Below are 15,539 nucleotides of genomic sequence, written 5' to 3' on the forward strand. Positions count from 1 at the left end.
ATGAGGCTTGCCTTGGGTGGCTTTGAGATAAGTAGTTTTCTGCACCAGCCTACACATCTTAAAAGTTTATATAGAGGCCTAATTGGGGGAAGTCATGTTCCCAGGGGGCTTTAGCTGGGTTTAGTCATGAACCCAGTCTAGATGGTCTCATCACCACATTACTATGACAAGGCTGTGTTCTGGGCAGCTTCTTGCATGGGGAAGGCAAGCAGAGAGTACATTCCAAGCACCGAGGAGGGAGTGGAGAGCCTCCAATTGCCTGGGTCCAGCTCATGGTCAAGCTGGGGGTCATGTCTTCGCCATGAGCTTCCTCAACAGGAGTTCTTTTAACTTCTGAGGTTGAGAGACCAAGTGATGCACCCAAAGTCACGCAGCTGGAGTGTGGCAGAGCTGGGCCTCTTGCTCAGGTTTGTTTGATTCAAAAGCCCTGGCTCTCTCGCTGCAACAGAGAGAGCATTGGAGTTTGACGGGTGCTTTGCCATTCAGACCACCAAGTGGCAACAGTCCAAGATGGATAATGAGGAAGTAGTTTTTCAGAGGATCGATGTAGATGAAAGACTGACAAAACCCTGCCAAAATTGATGCTGCAGAATCTGGGTTATTTTTCAGGAAACTCAGAGCACCAGGAGGACAGAGAACATTTCTTCTAGAGGAGAAGGCTCCTGGGAGAGGAATAGAAGCTGTTCCATGGGCACTGGCCTCAGGCTCTGCTTGTGGACGAGGTGAGGTTCAGAGAGGACCAGAGTGGACATGTGATGAGCCCCTTGTGTTGGTATAGCTATTGTCAGGTGGGAGGTAACAGCAGAGAGTGCAGGAGGAGGATTCTAGACTCCAGAGAAAATGATGGCATGGCTAGGTCAGCAGCCATACTATAGCCTTGAAGGCTGGGCTCAGGGCACAGGCAGTCCCCTCAGAGAATTGACATGCTGGGAGAAAAATGGAGAGAGGAGACCAGTCTATAGCCTAGCCTATGGGTCACCATGATAGGATCTTGGGGGAATTGACAAATCTGAGAACATGGAGGCCCAGAGCTCCCTTGGGCCATGCCTACTAACAGAGCTGAGACTCCCAACCTTCTCCCCATCATGGTTCAGGAAAACCTCAAGGCTTGGTCAGGGCTGAATGTACAAATGTTTGGCTTGAGTGTCAACAGCTGGGAGGAGCTGGCGAAGGCAGAGTCTTCAGCTTTCCTGCTGGTTAAAACTCATCTTTTTTTTTTTTTTTGTCTCCCTACTACACCCTAAGCACTGTGCTTCTCTGGCTGGGATCTGGGCTTGTGTTTTCTTTCCTTACACTGCCAGCTTCTTTGCACCACAGTCTCCTTTGGTTAACAGCCAACAGAACATCTTCTAATGGTGACGATGCTCTCAGGGTTGAAAAGTTCCTATTTATTCCAAGATATGAAACACCTCAAGCGGCTGATCATGTCTGCTGTTGAAATGCTCACCTCTGGGAAGATGCTAAGGTGGCAGAGCTCTGAGGTTCTCCAGAAGTCCAGAGAAGAAGGAGGAACAAGAATGCAGGCTTCATCATCCAAGGAGAGAACTGATTGTGAAAGCATTGGACACACTGACAAAGCAGGGATGGAAATGAGAGTCAGACATGGGGAATTGATTGCAGGATGCTCCATGGCAATATGCAAGGAGATGAGGAAATGTGTATGCAGAGCACGGAGACTTCCTGCAAAAGGCTATGCATAGTGATTCATTAGTCCAGCTGATTGTTCTCAGTCATTACTCTGAGCCACAGTTGGGTACTAGGGACATATAAATGAGTAAGAAACTGTTCTTGCCCTCCAGAAACCTGCAACCTAATTAGAGAGGTAGACCAATAAATGAACACTTTTCAAATAATGGGGAAATCATGGAGTATTATGGGAGTGGAAAGGAGGGGTGTAGAGGGATGGAGGGTAATGCAAAGAAGGCCCTCTAGAAGATAATATGGCTGAGTTGTTTCTTAAAGGTTGAAGAAACAGCTGGTGAGGAGGAGGGGCAAGGGCATCCAGGCAGAGGAGACAGCATGAATAAAGGCATGGAGGGGAACTGCAGACAACTGCAAGGCATTTGGTGTCTTGGAGAACATAGTAAGAGGTAGGGAGTGGAAAGGCAGGGATGAGGAGTTTGGAGATATCCAAGGATGGGGTGTCTGGCCCTGGACAGCCACAAGAGAGCCAAAGTCCTGGAAGAATTGGCCAGGCACAGAAGGAAAGAGCTCGTTGATGAATGTAACCCAGAATCAGGGAGAATCCAGCCGGTAGGCTAAGATTGTCATGAGTTTATATCAGGGGTTGACGGACAAACCTGGCCCACCACCTGTTTTTGTATATAAAGTTCTACTGGAACATAGTCATGTTCATTTGCATGCTGTCTGACTATTTTTATGCCACACACTCTGAACTGAGTATTTGCAACAAATGAGACTATTTGGATCACAAAGTGTTAAGAATTTGCTATCAGGTCCTTTACAGAAAAAGTTTGCTGACTTCAGGTTTCAAACAAAGACCAGATGGATGACAAGGGCAGGCAGGACAGCAATGTGTCTTGCAGGTGAGTTTATAAGGTCATCTCAGCTCAGGCCAGTGTTATTCAGGCTAGGCTTTCACCGAACTGGCTCTAGCTGGTCTGTTGATGCTGATGCTGAGTGGAGTCGCTCCAGAAAGCTTTGCCCTAATGGCACTTGGATGACAGAGCCTTTTACTTGGGACACTTTTTTGCTACCCAGATAGCAGTGTCCTCATGGGAGAGCTCCTTGGGCTCGCCTCAGGCGAGGTTTGCTCCCCCTTTAAGAGTTTTCAACATGGTATCTGGGTCTGAGAAAAAGCAAGTATTTGACCCCGAGAAGTTCTCTGGGGTTGGACACTATAGGCTGTCATGATCCTTGGGTGAAGACCCCAACTGCAGCAAAAATCCTGCCTTTCAAACAGGCCTGATCTCTAGCCTGGCTTCTTACAATCAGAATTAGTGCTGAAAGGATCCATAGTTACCTATTCTGGTTCAACAATTCTTCTGAAAGTCTTTAAGTTAGCTAAGATTCCAGCCCCCAACATTCCTTTCAAAGGACCATTGTTTGTGTCACTAACAGAGTGATGATCAAGAGGCTAAATGACTGAGTAGTACAGGGCCTAGCTGGCATCCATTCAAACTATCCAGACTCACACATATCATGGGTGGGCGAGCAGAGTTGGCCAGTACCTACATTATGTGTGGACTTGGGAAATCTTGATGTCAACCTCCCCTTCCCTCCCACCAGCCCTGTATATTACATAATGGTCTGGCTCAGTCAGTGCCAGCTAAGATGGACTGGCTTCAGACTCACAGCATAGCAAATGTCCTTAGATATCCTTGACTTTCCCCTTCATCCTGGGCTCAGGACAGCTGGTCTCTCCTGGATCTGAATATAGCAGGAGGGCCAAATATCCAGGGCTCTGATTTAAAGATTTAGAAACCCATTAGGTAAGGAAGAGAACCAGGTGGTAGAAGGAACTGGCTCAACACTTTTCTTTTTCTGAGCTCTGTGCAGACACACATCAGCTAATAAAATAAACCCATTAAGCAAAGAACATTGGAGAATTCTTTTCAAGAGCATGGAGGTCCTCTGAAGGAAAGAAAACTCTATGACCAGGAGAGGGATGCAAGGATCTCTGGGGGAAGCATATCTTTTCTAAATGGTTTCTTCAAAAGTGCGAGGGTACTATGTTCCAGTAGGAAGTTTCAAATAGGTTATCTAAGTTAAGTCTCATGGCAAATGGATGGTTTAGTCTCTGTTATCAGATGAGGAAACAGGCCTAAAGAGGTTAAGCAATTTCTTGGAGGTCACATAGCTGGCAAGTGGCAGAGCTGTGATTTATGCCCTGGTCTGTCTGACTCCAGAGCTTATGCTTTCATCACGTCACTATTTGGCTGGCCTAGAAGGGAAGGACCAAAGGGATAATTTCTTGGAGATTTGTTTTAGAGGCACCAGACTTAGGAAGATGAAAGAAGGAAATGAATGTATATTTTTAAAATTTACCCATATTTACCAATTTCAATGGCAGAGAAGTTGTAGTGGAACTTGTGGAAATCTGTCCTCCAGGTTGCCAGGGAAGGCTGTTGATTAGTTGTCTTGCTAAAGGCACTCCACTAAGACACAACCTGAGGGAGCTACCGGGGAAGCTGCTGGCTGATTGTCCTGTCAGGGAGGAGCCAGGTTCTGGAGAAGCTGGGCTGAGAGGTCAAGAACTGGAACGCGGAAGGAAAACTCTACAATGTCTTTTCAATGCCCTTTATTGATGAAGCTTAATGTGATGCCAGCTGGCAAAAGAAACATGTTTCAAGAGTCCATCTCTACTTTGCAGAGCAGAAGAACAAATTTGGAGCCGAGAGACAATACATTGATAACTGGCACAGTGAGGGTCTTCTGATGGCACCCACCTGAATTTTTGTCTGGAAATGTCACCCCCATTCTTGGTGGACATTTTTGCTGAGTATACAATTTATTTTTTTCTCAGCACCTGAAGATATTATCCCATTGTTCTTTGGTTTTCATTGAGAAGTCACCTGTCAGCTTGATTGCTTTCTGTTTGTCTCCACCTGCAACCCCCGGTTATTTTAAAGGTCCTCTCTTTGCCTTTCATGTTTTGCAGATTTACTATATTTAGAAGTGAATTTTGTTTTAATTATTCTGCTTGGAATTTGCTGAATCTGAAAATTAATGTCTTTTTTAGTCTTGGAAAAGTCGCAGCCATCAGTTCTTCAAATAATGTTTTCTCCTCTTCTTTTGAAACTGGTTAGATGTTAGACCTTCCCACTTTAGCTTCCATGTCTCTTAACCTCTCTTTCACATATTAAAAAAATTATTATTTTTTACTTCTATGTTACATTTTGGATAATTTTTTTCAGATTTGCTTTAGAGTTGATGAAATTTCTTTTTAGGTGTGTCTAAGAATGTTATACCCATTCATTGGCTTTTGATTTCAATTATTATACTCTTTCGTTTTTCTAATCTGTTTGCTCTTGTTTATGGCTCTCCCTATTCTTATTTTTATTTCTAAGCATATCAGACCTACTTTGCATTTGGTATCTGTTAATTCTAATATCTAATAAAGGCTCCCTAAATTTTAATTTGGTCTGGACTCCAGTGGCTATTCACTCGCATTCGCTCCACAACCATTCCCCACTTTGGATGGGCCATAGAGCTTGTCTCTTGTTTCCTATAAACTGCTGGGCCACACATACTGACGCTCAAGGCCACCTGGGTTTGCCAAATGCCCTCAAGGGAAATTTGGTTTCAGTGTTCTTTTAGGTTTCCAACACCTATATCTAATTTTGGGCTTCTGAGAATTTTTTACTGTCTTCCTAACTCATTTGTTCTCATACTTCATTTAGCATAATTGGAGTATTTGTTAGAACATCTAGTCTGCTATAGTAAGAAACAGTAGTTTGAACGAGGCGAGATATAATGCCACATCTAGTCCTCACTAGCTGGGATTATTAACTCAATTTCTTTTTGGCCTAGGAAGTCAAGGCTCAAGGACTTTACATTGCTAGCATGCAGTAGATTCAATATACATCTTCTGGTCCTACTTCATCCTTTGTTCTCCCCATCACCCTACTCTGGTTCCCTGGTTTTCTCTCTTCATTTCATACAAATTCTAGAACTCTTTGGGATTTGGGCTATTTCTTAAGTCCAGAGAATTGAGAATTCTAGAGGAGTCTTACTTGACCAGACACAATCCAGCTTCTCTTGAGGGTGTCCACCTTAATTATGGCGGAAGACTCAGTCAAGGCTGTTCAGACTGGGAGAGTGGGGATGTCATAGTTACAGCCCAAGTGTCCCTGGAGATGTGTGGGGGTGAGGGAGTGCACTCCCCTCTGCAGGGTATTTTCCTACCCCGTATGGTTTATAGAATGTACTCTGGAATCTTGAGTCCCCTTTGGAAAAGTGTGCTCTTTAGGGAGCAGTCCCTTTGTTTGAGGAGCCCCTGCCCTTTTCCTCTTTGTCTGCCTCTTCCATCCAGTCCTCCCTGCCTCTTACTGGGGGAATTTAGAATAAAATCCAGGAATTGAGTACTTGTGTCAAACAGACTTCTACATCGGAAACGTCAGAAGTACACATTGTGCACTTCTTCCAGACTTGGAAAGAATTGGGACCAATTAAAAGTGAACTTTTAAGAGAAATGAACATCTTGCATGCCAGGTTTCAGCTGAATGTCACTGCAATTGCCTGAATTATAACTATCAGAAAAAAAATGTATTCTAATTATGGAAATGCCATTAGGAGGAGTTCCTTCTGCCTGGAACCAGCTTAAAAAATGACTACCACCCACCCCCTACCTCTTCTTTATCTCTTGACAAAATCTCTATATTCCAGAGGGGGAAAAAGACTATGTACTGTAGCGAAAAGAAAATTTGTAACATACGGAATCTGAGTTTGGATCCTAACTCCATCATCTATTGGCTATGTGACTTTGGGCAAAACAAATGACCTCTCTGATCCTCAGTTTCCACATCTATAAAATGAGGATGAGAATACTCCATGAGGGTGTCAAGATTAAATGAGATCACATATGTGATGTGTGTATGGCTAGGCTGGCACATAATAGATTGCAAAATTGAGTGGGTGGAGAAGGAGGGGCAAGGACAATTATCTTAAGACTGAAGAGAGAGCTTTGATCAAATAATAACTGACACAGTTACTAATTTAAACATTTATTCACTCCAGTGATCTCGACATATTCATTTAGATGTGGGGAGTCACACACTCAATTAGGCATTATTCTTTGGTGCCTGCAGGCATGGGTGGCAAACTCCATGTAGGAGGAAATAAAGACACTTAGAATTCTCTGGGAGGATTTCCATTCCCGGATCTTGCTGATTATCTGGTTTGATCGCATGAAGATACTTCTCAGCCATGGCAGAGTATCTCCCCACTTCACCCCCAACCCTGGCAAAATCTGGATCCATCTTTTCCAACCAGAGGAACTTGGATCCTGATGACTAAGAAAAATAGATTTATTGCAGAGTTTCACAGATCCATACACTCACCAAGCATTGCTTATAGACAGGTATATCTTGAAATTATGTATTCATGTATGTTGCAAATATGTAGATGCACTAGTGAAAAAGAAAATACTTCAAGGCAGTAGTAGATTCAGAGGAGCCTCTTGGAATTACATTTTCTCAGTCAGTAAATACTAAGAGTACAGCCACTGTGTAAGGTTGTGGGTCTGAGAATTTTTTGCATTTCATTTGAAAGGGTTGGAAATGACCAGGGACCTGATGAAAGACTCACATCTTGGTGGACTGACCTCCGCTGTACTCTTCTATTCCCTCAATCTGTCAGGCAGGTGTAGAGGAAGGTGACAGTCTCCCAGCCAGAGAGGCATCTCTCTGAAGGACAACTATGACCCAGCTATGCCTCCAGCTGTTTCCCCCTGTGTCCCCTGAGGGACTCATTAGCTGTGTATTGGGTACTTGGACCTAAACTCCTTAGTCCCAGCCCTCTCAGTTGCTTTTGTGCTATGAGGCAGTGGAGGCTCAGCAAAGACCATATCAATGACAGGCAAGTAGCACAGGGAAAGGAAAAGGAAAAGAGGCTGGAGCCCAGAGGAACAAGGTGAGGAAAGAATGAATGGGGCAGGAGCAAAAACAAACCATAGAGGGTGGTGACCAAGTGTTCTCACTCAGTAACTCCTGAGAGAATAACACAAAAGAGATTAAATTAAGGGGGTGATCCAGCCTTCATATTTTATCCTTTTCTCCTACTTTCCTCCCCGTTCCCTTTTTATCCTACTCTCTTCCATTCCTACGAAGGCGTGCTTTTCCTAGGACTTATCCCATCACCATGGCTTTGTATCCAACACCCTTTCGTATTTACCATAGCCTCACTCTTTCAGTTATCACTTGTCTCTTCCATACCTTCTCTCCCTCATGATTTTTCCCTCTAAACACATAATCATTGTGCTTGAAGTTATACATTCACTTTACTCTTTCTTTTCCTTCACAGCCAAATATCTGGAAAGAGTGCTCTACCATCTACTCATGCCCCATCCACTTGTTTCCCATTTGCTCCTCAATTTAGGGTGCCATCTGTCCCCATCACCCCACTCAACCTGCTCTGGGTAAGGCTGCCATGTCCTCCTCACCATCAGGCCACATGGACAGTTTTCAATCCTTACATCATTGGGTCTCTCTGGAGCATTTAACTATTGATCACTTCCTTAGCTCCCTTGGGGTCTCCTCTTCATGAAGCCCATTGACCCTTAAGCCTTGGTGATCTTTAGGGGTCTGAGTTTGCCCTTCCTTTCCTTTTACCCCACTCCATTCCCAGAAAGTCTGTGGCTTTAATTGGAACGATTGTTTCCAGCTCAGATCTGGGCTATGAGCTCTAAACTCTATGTACAATCATCAGCTGGATACTCCTCTCAGCTGTCCCACTGGTACTGCAGACTTAGCCTAACCTGGACCTTGTCATTGCCAACTGATTGGCTCCCTGCTTTCTTGCTTAGGTTTTTTTTTGTTGTTGTTGTTGTTAATCCTCACCAGAGGATATTTTCCCCATTAATCTTTAAAAAGAGAGTGGAAGGGAGGGAGGAGGGGGAAAGCGAGAGAGAGAAAGAGAGAGAGAGAGAGAAAGAGAGAGAGAAACATTGATGTGAGAGAGACACATCTATTGGTTGCCTCCTGCACGCACCTGGACCAGGACCAGGGATTAAGCCTGGAACTGAGGCATGTGCCCTTGACTGGGAATTGAACCTGCGACTTTTTGGTGCTCGGGCCAACACTCTAACCACTGAGCCAAACTGGCCAGGGCCTGTTTAGGCTTTGTACGTATGTTGTAACATCCTCATCCATTTAATAACTCAAACTAGAAATGAACAATCAACCCTGACTCCTTGCTATGAACTAAATTGAATGTTGAAGCCCTAGCCCCTAATACCACCATATCTGGAGGTAGAGTCTTTAGGAGATACTTAAGATTAAATGAGGTTATAAGGTGTCAATCTGTTAGGACTGCGGCTTTATAAGAAGAGGACATGTGAGGAAACAGTAAGAAGTTGACTATCTGCAAGCCAGAAAGAGACCTGTCACCAGGAGCTGACCCTGCTGGACCTTGATTTTGGACTTCCAGCCTCCAGAGCTGGGAAAATAGGTTTCTGCTGGTTATGCCACGTAGTCTATGGTATTTTGTTATGGAAGCCTGAGCTGACTAATACTCTTTCTTTTTTTCTCCCCACAACTAGAATATTCTGTCTATCCTAAATAGTCGCTTTGTTTAAAGTTTTAGTTTTTTTTTAAAGTAAATCTTTATTTTCAGATTATTACAGGTGTTCCTCTTTTTTTCCTCCCATAGCTCCCCTCCACCAGATTCCCCACCCCACCCCATGCCCTTACCCCCTGCCACTGTCTTCATCCATAGGTGTAAGATTTTTGTCCAATCTCTTCCCACACCCCTCACACCCCCTTCACCCTGAGAATTGTCAGTCCACTTCCTTTCTATGTCCCTGATTCTATTATATTCATCAGTCCATTCTGTTCATCAGATATTTTATTCACTTGATTTTTAGATTCACTTGATGGTAGGTATGTATTTGTTGTTGTTTTGTTGTTCATAATTTTTATCTTTACCTTTATCTTTTTCTTCCTCTTCTTAAAGAATACCTTTCAGCATTTCATATAATCCTGGTTTGGTGGTGATGAACTCCTTTAGCTTTTTCTTGTCTGTGAAGCTCTTTATCTGACCTTCAATTCTGAATGATAACTTTGCTGGGTAGAGTAATCTTGGTTGTAGATTCTTGCTGTTCATCACTTTGAATATTTCTTGCCACTCCCTTCTGGCCTGCATAGTTTCTGTTGAGAAATCAGCTGACAGTCATATGGGTACTCCCTTGTAGGTAACTAACTGTTTTTCTCTTGTTGCTTTCAAGATTCTCTCTTTGTCTTTTGCCCTTGGCATTTTAATTATGATGTGTCTTGGTGTGGTCCTCTTTGGATTCCTCTTGTTTGGGGTTCTCTGCACTTCCTGGACTTGTAAGTCTATTTCTTTCACCAGGCAGGGAAAGTTTTCTGTCATTATTTCTTCTAATAGGTTTTCAATATTTTGTTCTCTCTCTTCTTCTGGCACCCCCATAATTCGGATGTTGGTACGCTTAAAGTTGTCCCAGAGGCTCCTTACACTATCTTCATATTTTTGGATTCTTTTTTCTTTTTGTTTTTCTGGTTGGGTGTTTTTTGTTTCCTCATATTTCAGATCTTTGGTTTAATTCTTGGGGTCCTTTGATCTAAAGTTAAATTTCTGTATATTCTTTATTTCAGACAGTGTATGCTTAATTTCTGACTGGTCCTTTTCCATTTTTTTTGGCATTCTCATTAAGGTTCTTGAAGGTCTCACTAAGCTCCTTGGAGGTCTCATCAAGTTTCTCAGCGGTTTTTAGAAGATTCTTGAGTAACCTTATAAATGTGGTTTTGAACTCTATGTCCAGTAGTTTGCTTTCCTCCATTTCTTTCATTCGTGACATGTTCCTTTGTTTCTGCATTTTGCTGCTTCCCTGTGTTGATGGAGTGGTTTTCTGTGGTAGGTGACCAGTGGTTCAGCCTATCACCTAAGGTGGACACTCTTGGTATACCCCTTTGTGGGCTGAGTGTAAAGTCTTGGTGTAGTTAAGCCTTGATTGCTGTTGGTACACTGGGAGGAACTGACCTCCAGGCCAATTGGCTGTGAGGACCCGCTGTGTCTATAATGGAAGAACTGCTGTGCTGGAGACACGCTTATGGGGCAGGACTTGGTTCAGTGGTGCTTTGGTGCTCACTGAGTCTGCCTCTTGAATGTGTCACTTATGGATGTGAGGAGTTGAAATCTGGTGTCTCACACTGACCACTAGGTACACTGGCTTCTGGATCTCCATTGGGGTGCAGGTCAGCTACTGTCTGAGGCCACCCAGCAGGAGCTACAGCGAGAACTACAGTTTTCTCCTCTTTGCTTGGGGTTTGGAGGTTTTGGAGCTGTCTGACCAGAGCTGCAGTTTGTTAGGTTAAGCTGCGATAGGGCAGACCATTTATATGCAAAAGCTGCTGCGTGGAGCTTGGGTGGGTTTGTAGATTGTGCAGGGTGGGGTCTCAGGGAGTCATTAGGCTAGGGCGTGGCAAACAGTGATGGCTGCCAGTCAGCCGTCTCTGCATCTCCGTGTTTCCAAGTCCCTGCATCTCGTGCCCCAGTGCAGTAAACAATGATTGCTGTGCGCAGCTCTGCAAGCAAGCCACCCTCACTTTCCAACCCGATGGCAGACAGTCCAGCTTCTCTCCATAGGAGTTTGGGTCCCCAGCGTCTCCCCAGAAACTGGAGTTCAGAGTAATCGAGAACTTGTCTCCCTTCAGGTTGAAAAAAGCAGCACACCCAGTCGCCCGCTGCCAGCCCAAATTGCGTGCCTCCGTACCTCAGCTTGTCAGCACTTGTGCACGTCTCAATGCTCTTTTCTCTTTCCTTCTAGTTGTAGAACTTCCACTCAGCCAGCTTTCCCGTGGTTTTGGGTGATAGACGTTTTGTCTTTTAGTTGTAGTTTTGAAATTTTTTGTGCGAGGCAGCAGTTTAGGTGTTTACCTACGCTGCCATCTTGGTTCTCCTCCTAAAGTTTTAGTTTTTTTAACAAAGTTAAATGGGACCATAGTTTGAGCAAGTCCTTTACAAAATTACTGCAGTCCCTGGCCCAGGTCACTCCACCCCATTGAATCCCTTCTCTTTTTGTGGTTATTTTGGTATTTACCTCAAGTTCTGAATATATGTTCATACTACTACTTTTTAGTAGCTCACTGTCAGCCTCATCTGTTGACTTCTATGGTGGCTGAGCCTTTAGTTGTTCACTCTGGTCTCCTCATGTACACACACCACACACTTCTGCAACTCCCTCACTCTCCCTTCATATTCATATGATAATTTCAGTTTGCTCAAGATTCATATTTATATGATTGTGACTGTAAAATTTATTTTCAGCTTTGTTACTACTTGTCCTTTTTTGCATAACTCTTTATTCTCTGTGGCATTTATAATTATCTTCTATTAACATTTTTTCCATTGTGTTCTTTGTATTCATCACTTTTTCCTCTCCATATATTTAAACATATTTGTAGTTTATAAACATTTTCTTGAAGAAATTGCTCATGAAGCTTCTGACCAACTTCGAGCTGCCTGCTGATCTCTGTGCTGTCCTAGGGGCCCTTTGCTTCTCACTTGTGCCAGACCCCGTTTACTGCATCTCATGGCATCTTCTTCACTTACTTCCTCATTTTGGTGTGTCATCTCCTCCAGCAACTTTCAGAGAAAGTTGGCAGTGATATCTTTTTTTAACTTGGCAAGCTTCTAAATGTTTCTATTCAACTAATGCATTTGAGTAAGTATAGAATTCTGAGTTAAAACTTGTTTTCCCTCAGTATTTTGATGTCATTGCTTTGGTTTTTTTTTTTTTTTTTTAGATGTCAGAGTTGCCGTTGGGAAGTTTCATGTCAATCATATTTTGATTCATTTTCTTGGTAATCTTTTTTCCCTCTTTTCGCTTCAAGTTTTTAGGGTATTTTTTTTGGCCCCGGGGTTCTGAATTTCCCTTCTATGCTTTAGAGTGACTATTTTTATCCATTGTGCTGGGTGCTCAATGGGCCCTTTCATTATGGAAACTCCAGGATATTTCCTTTCTTTCTTTTTTCTTTTTCTTTTTTTTTTTTTTTTTGTTTGCTGCAAAAAGCTTTATTGTTTCATTTGGTCCAATGCATGGGAGAAGGCTTCAGGGTGGTTAAAAGAATGGTTAGTAGTTTTGAGGAGAGGCTCAGGTAAAAGCCAGACACCAGGATAATGCAGAGGGGCTCCTCAAAGGCCTCTGGGCTCCAAAGGCTCCTAGTTGTGCTTGAGGGTGAGCCTTTTAAAGAGATACTTGCCCAGCCCTGCCTGGGGGCTGGCCAGCCTGTGGAGGTTAGTCAGCTGGTCGCCCATCTTCTTCATGAGTTTCACCTCCTCACCCAGGAAGTGGTTCTCCAGGAAGTCACAGAGATGAGGGTCTGCATGGGCAGAACCCAGGGCATGCAGCTCCAAAAGGGCTGGTTCAGGTTCCTCTCCAAGGCCAGGGTGGCTTCCATGGCGTCCTGAGTTTTGCTTCACCTACTCATCTTGGGAAGGCTTCAGCACATCCTGGAAGAGAATGCGGCCACCGAGCTTGTTTGCAACTTTAAGATATGCTCAGTGCCCTCAAGCTTCTTCTTCGCCAACTCAGGGAAGAAGTGGCCCACACCTTCCAGAGCCACATAATCACAGTCAAAATAGAAGCCCAGAGAGGGGTAGGTGTGGGGGGCCTGCTAATGCAGGTTGGCCAGGCGGTTGATCACAGCCTCCACCTCAGTGGAATAATTCTGATGAGTTTGGGAGTTCATGGTTGTTCAGCAATAAAGAGTTAAGGTAGAAAAAAACAACAACACCAGTGTGTTGGCAGGTCTTGGAGGTGGTTCTGATGGTGATATCTGGATAAGACGTAGGAGAGTGGCCAGAGGCTGGAAGAAGGGATGTCCCTGGGTCTGTTCTGTCCAAACACTGTTGAAGCAACAGTCAGATCTGGGACCACCGAGGGCACTCCAGGATATTTTCTTGAAAAAAACTTTTTCTTAAATGTTTCCCTCCCCACCATTTTCTCCCCTTTACACTAGAATTCTTATTTTTTCATGTACTGGATCTTCTGATCTGACCCTCCATTTAAAAAATCTCTTCTCTCCCATTTTCCATCTCCTTATCTTTTGGCTGTACTTTCTGGGAGATTTACTCAATTTTATCTTTTCGCCCTTGTATTGGATCTTTCATTTCTGCTCACAGGTTTTTGCTAATTTCCAAGAGCACTTTTATTATTGCTGTTTGTTTACTGAATATTACTTTTTAATAGCTTCCTGTTCTAATTCAATGGATTCAAAATCTTCACCTGCCCCTCTAAGGTAATTATCAATAGACTAGAGGCCCAGTGCATGAAATTTGTGCACAGGTAGGTTCCCCAGGCCTGGCCAGCGATCAGGGCTGATCAGGTTCCCTGCCTCCCCACCTCCTCCTTCCCTCGCTCCCTCAGTGCCCCACCGCTGCTGCTGGTCGCCCACCATGTTCCGTGCCTCCCCCTGGTGGTCAGCGCATGTCATAGTGAGTGATCAAACTGCCAGTCTCCCAGTTGAACTCCCGAGGGGACACTTTGCATATTAGCCTTTTATATATATAGATATCTGAATGCTTTCTTTTTCTTGCTTTGTCTATTCCCCTCAAATTGCTTTTCCCCATATATTTCTGTCTGTCTCTGGGATAGAGGCTTTCCTTACATGTTTGGTGATCATTGTCTGTCTGCTTGTGTCTCACTGATTCTGGGACTTAATATAGGGTCATTTTGCTAGATTGTTTAGGTGGATCCCTTGCTATCATAGGTTTGTGCCTTCCTCTTGGACTGGTCCAATTTCCTGGAGAAGAATCTGCAGCCTCCTGGCTTAACAGCAATCACCAGAGTCCATGTGGAGAGGAAGACTGGAAGTCTCCACGTCCTCTAAGTAGACAAATACTCTGTTTTAAGCATAGTGCCCTTGGTTTCCACTGGACTTGGTGTCTCCTAGTCCAGAGATCCTATCCTGTGCTGTTCAATATAGTAGCCTCCAGCCACATGAGACTCTTCGTGCTTAAAATGTGCCTACTATAACTGGGGGACTACATTTTTAATTTTAATAAATGTATTTTAAAAATGCATTTAAACGTTAACATATTGTAGAACAATTTGAATTAACTTTTTAAACTGTAGATTTTATGAAATCTAAACACAGCTCAAGTATTTCTGATGAAAACTTAGTGTCCAAATTGATGTGAGTATAAAATACACACTGTTTTTTTGAAAAGTAAGAATGTAAAAGAGTTCACTAATAATTTTTTATAATGATAATATTTTGAATATATTGAGTTGAATTAGCTATATTTCTTTTTACTTTTTAAAGGTGAGAATACTAAAAAAATTTAAATTATGTATGTGGCTCACACTATTTCTATGGGCAATGCTATCCAAGAGGTTAGAGATGATGCTCTGGTGGGGAGGGGCAGCCATCCAGCGTGGGATTGGGTCTCTAACTGCTCTGAAGATAGACATTCACTCAGTGTTCCCACTGAGCCCCTGTGCCCCTCACATGCAGAGGTCCCAGTGCTGCGTGGGCCTGGGCCTATGGGCTTATGTGGTACAGTTCAAGTGATACTTGGTTTTGCTCATTGCCTGGCTAGAATCCAGTTCCCTTATCCATTATCAACTAGTTGTCTGCTTTCAGGTTTCAAAATTTATTGCTATTGATTCTTTATTCTCCTTTGTCTTTGGGGTTTATACTGTAAAAAAAAAAATCATTTACTGTTGTTTTAGTGGGGTTTTAAAAGGGAGCATAGATAAAAATGCATGCACATATTCAATTCACCATCTTAGACTAAAAATCCTAAATATCTTTTGATTTTTGTCTCTTGACCCATTTCACTTTTTGTCCCCATCATTTCTTAGGAGGAAGATTGGTTAGTCTTCTATCAGCTGACCC

At 43.4% G+C, this 15,539-nt stretch overlaps 1 long non-coding RNA gene and 1 pseudogene across 2 annotated transcripts in view; one reads left to right on the forward strand and one right to left on the reverse strand.

Annotated features, from left to right (window-relative positions):
- The window catches only part of LOC308233924, a 58,748-nt gene that overhangs the window by 6,509 nt on the left and 36,700 nt on the right, over positions 1-15,539 (forward strand). The window lies entirely within an intron of this gene.
- LOC308257757 (ferritin light chain-like) lies at positions 12,859-13,388 on the reverse strand (annotated as a pseudogene). Its single transcript has one exon. The product of its transcript is annotated as a ferritin light chain-like (transcript).

The sequence above is a fragment of the Plecotus auritus genome, assembly GCF_963455305.1.
Source record: "Plecotus auritus genome assembly, chromosome: 9".
Taxonomy (NCBI): Eukaryota; Metazoa; Chordata; class Mammalia; order Chiroptera; family Vespertilionidae; genus Plecotus; species Plecotus auritus.